Source organism: Onychostoma macrolepis, chromosome 08, assembly GCF_012432095.1.
Source record: "Onychostoma macrolepis isolate SWU-2019 chromosome 08, ASM1243209v1, whole genome shotgun sequence".
Lineage (NCBI taxonomy): Eukaryota > Metazoa > Chordata > Actinopteri > Cypriniformes > Cyprinidae > Onychostoma > Onychostoma macrolepis.
In genome coordinates this window covers 17,040,000-17,044,043 of record NC_081162.1, presented here as the reverse complement: position 1 = coordinate 17,044,043, position 4,044 = coordinate 17,040,000, and the positions used below count along the sequence as shown (strand labels likewise).

The 4,044-nt window shown below is 38.3% G+C and overlaps 1 long non-coding RNA gene across 4 annotated transcripts in view; it reads right to left on the bottom strand.

The window, feature by feature from the left end:
- Positions 1-2,185: 2,185 nt before the first annotated feature.
- LOC131545853 (uncharacterized) overlaps positions 2,186-4,044 on the bottom strand; it is a 3,583-nt gene continuing 1,724 nt past the window's right edge. For all 4 annotated transcript variants that reach the window (XR_009272511.1, XR_009272509.1, XR_009272510.1 and 1 more), the window contains exons 2-6: positions 3,904-4,026; positions 2,994-3,307; positions 2,750-2,857; positions 2,540-2,653; positions 2,186-2,408 (exon numbers count right to left, since the gene is read on the bottom strand). This is a non-coding gene — a long non-coding RNA (uncharacterized LOC131545853). The remainder of the gene's footprint in view (positions 2,409-2,539; positions 2,654-2,749; positions 2,858-2,993; positions 3,308-3,903; positions 4,027-4,044) is intronic.

The following is a 4,044-nucleotide window of genomic DNA, read 5'->3' as shown; positions in this document are numbered from 1 at the left end:
GATAGTGGCCTTCAGCTCATCTGCATTGTTGGGTCTGGTGTCTCTCATCTTCCTCTTCACAATACCCCATAGATTCTCTATGGGGTTCAGGTCAGGCGAGTTTGCTGGCCAATCAAGCACAGTAACACTATGGTCATTGAACCAGCTTTTGGTACCTTTGGCAGTGTGGGCAGGTGCCAAGTCCTGCTGGAAAATGAAGTTGCATCTCCATAAAGCTTGTCAACAGAAGGAAGCATGAAGTGCTCTACCAGATTTCCTGGTAGATGGCTGCGTTGACTGTGGACATCAGAAAACACAGTGGACCAACACCAGCAGATGACATGGCAGCCCAAATCATCACAGACTGTGGAAACTTCACACTGGACTTCAAGCAACATGGATTCTGTGCCTCTCCACTCTTCCTCCAGACTCTGGGACCTCGATTTCCAAATGAAATGTAAAATTTACTTTCATCTGAAAAGAGGACTTTGGACCACTGAGCAACAGTCCAGTTTTTTTTCTCCACAGTCCAGTTAAGATGCTTCTGACGTTTTCTCTGGTTCAGAAGTGGCTTGGTAGCCCTTTTCCTGAAGGTGTCTGAGCGTGGTGACTCTTGATGCACTGACTCCAGCTTCAGTCCACTCCTTGTGAAGCTCTCCCAAGTGTTTGAATCGGCTTTGCTTGACTGTATTCTCAAGCTTGCGGTCATCCCTGTTGCTTGTGCACCTTTTCCTACCCAAATTCTTCCTTCCAGTCAACTTTGCATTTAATATGCTTTGATACAGCACTCTGTAAACAGCCACACCTTTCAGTAATGACCTTCTGTGACTTACCCTCTTTGTGGAGGGTGTCAATGTTTGTCTTCTGGATCATTGCCAAGTCAGCAGTCTTCCCCATTATTGTTGCTTCAAAGAACAAGAGATACCCAGAATTTATACTGTAGGGATGGTCATTTATTCAAACTCAAATATAAATATTCTAATATTTTGAGATTTTGAGCACTTCATGCTTCCTTCTGTTGACAAGCTTTATGGAGATGCTGATTTCATTTTCCAGCAGGACTTGGCACCTGCCCACACTGCCAAAGGTACCAAAAGCTGGTTCAATGACCATAGTGTTACTGTGCTTGATTGGCCAGCAAACTCGCCTGACCTGAACCCCATAGAGAATCTATGGGGTATTGTGAAGAGGAAGATGAGAGACACACCAGACCCAACAATGCAGATGAGCTGAAGGCCACTATCAGAGTAACCTGGGCTCTCATAACACCTGAGCAGTGCCACAGACTGATCGACTCCATGCCACGCCGCATTGCTGCAGTAATTCAGGCAAAAGGAGCCCCAACTAAGTATCGAGTGCTGTACATGCTCATACTTTTCATTTTCATACTTTTCAGTTGGCCAAGATTTCTAAAAATCCTTTCTTTGTATTGGTCTTAAGTATTTTTGACTTTCATGAGCTGTAAGCTCTAATCATCAAAATGAAAAGAAATAAACATTTGAAATGTATCAGTCTGTGTGTAATGAATGAATATAATATACAAGTTTCACTTTTTGAATGGAATTAGTGAAATAAATCAACTTTTTGATGATATTCTAATTATATGACCAGCACCTGTATACCTACATTAAATAGATATATTAAAATTAGGGTTGTTCCGATTCCGATACTAGTACACAGCAAAAAGTCCAGTGTTAAATTAACTCTCACAGAGTTGATTTCAACACTTTTTCAGAGTTTATATAGCTCCACACTTTCTGGAGTTAAATTAACACTTTCAAAATAGTTAAACATTTAACACTATGCCAGAGTTCCTTATTTGACTCTAAAAAAAGTGTTAAAATAACACTAAAAGGGATACAGAAAAACAACACTGTTTAAGAGTTGCATGTTTTAGGTGGTTGGAATTTAGAATTTAGGTGGTTAAAAGATCAACAAAACACTGTTAAATATACTGAAAACATAGTTAAATCAACTACAACACACAACATAATTTCCATCGACATGTTTATTTTTAATTCTCCCTTGCAGTGCAATTTGAAGTAGAATTAAAACATTACAAAAGAAGGAATGATATACAAACTTTCATCTGCCAAACTATGAGTTTTGAATATCAAATGACTCATAAAATTTAATCTCTGACATTTTATAATACACCTTTCCTCACTTCGTAGTACTCTGAATGCATGAAGATGCTCATAAAATGTGTAGTAATGTGTAAAAGTTCACAAGTGCACTATCATATGACAAACTGAACACAAAATGTGCTAAAAATGTGCACAAAATTTAAAAGTTCATCAAATGCTCCAAGGAAGCAGTTTGCCTGGCACGGGAGGAGATGCTTATCCAAGGCGATGTAGAAGCTGTTGCTTTTCTGACGTCCAACAGCAAGGAGGAACGGATGGTTGTTGCTGAGGTGCTTCTCCAAACTGCAGCATGACAAGAGTTGAAATGAAAACCAAATATTAGACATAAACATAATGTGCAGTCACAGAAAAACAACAACATAAAAGTGACTGTTCAAACAATGACCCACAACACATTTGTAAAATGCCACTACCTTATGATAGATTACATGGCTTTCAGCTGCATCGCATGCAATTTTTGGAGACTTCAGTCCTCCTGGAAGTGGTGGAAGGGATTAAAAGAAGGGATGCCATTTCCTGGCCGTAGACTGAAGACAAAGATTCACATGAATTAATTAATGGGAATCTTCAAATGCAATACTTTTTCAGTTTAAGAACAGAGATAATTTTAAACATTCATCTACCTGTTGAGGAAGAGGGCTGTCTGGTGGCATCGCTCCATATTGCTGTGGACTGTTTTTATTACGCCAGGCAATGTATCCTGTGTCACTTGCAGCATCATAAAAGTGTTCCTGAAACAGATTTTTTTTAAATATCCTGTGTCATATTCAGGCTAAAATCTCAAAGAATCAAATTTCAATGTCATAGAAACAGCCTGTCATAACATTGCAAGTATGACATGAAAGTGCGATGCAAACAATGACTTACGGAGCCTTTCTTGGAGTATGGATCTCTGAGGAAGGAACAGCATCACTATGCCAAGAGCATTCTGTTTTCTGATTGCTTTAGTAGGGAGTTGCCTAAGGGAAGATAAACTAGTTATCTTAATTTGCACAATGGCCATGCAGTTATTTGGTTTAAAAAATAATAATAAAAATAAAATGCCCATGTGTATCAATCATGTGAGCCACCAGTATGTTAATCATTTGTCTTCTTGTGGCATCTGTAAGGGTTTCTGTTTCTTGATACTCCTGTAGTACTGCTTCACCACCAGACTTGAACTTTAACACATCTTTAACCATCTAATAAAAAATAAATAAAAACATGAGCATGGTGATTCACAAATTTCTACAGATTCGGAGGGGGGAGAAAAAGTGTTGCCCCAGAAAGTAAATTCTGTCATGTTTACTCACCCTTATTTTGTTCCAAACCCATAAGACTTTTGTTAATCTTCAGAACACAAATGAAGATATTTTTTTATGAAATTTGACAGTTCTCTGACACTCCACTAACAGTCCACACAACTACCACTTTAAAGACCCAGAAAAGGTAGTGAATATGTCATTAAAATAAATCATGTGACTACAGTGGTTCCATCTAAATTTTTATGAAGCGACGTGAGTGCTTTGTTTGTGCAAAATATAACTCTCCAACCCATATTCACAAGAACACCTTGACATGTGTGTTGTGTTGCCATGTGAGCTGTTGCAAGAATACTTTTGGAGATCAATAGTTTGTAAATGAAGTGTTAAATGATGGTAAAATTAGTTTTTTTGCGCAAACAAAAGCACTTTTTTACAGTTTTACAGTTGTGGAATGACATAAGTGAGTAATTAATGACAGAATTTTAATTTATGGGTGAACAAACTCGGAGACTCATAAAAAGCTTTGTTCTAACCTGTTTAAGAGGCAGTGCAGATGTCTCCTCAGTTATTTGTCTCTTGCTAGGGATTAGTCCATGCACTTGAGCTGTTGCTTGAGTCAGACGTCTCAGATATGGAAGACAAGGAGTCTGAAAATTCTAAAGAATCAGAAAATA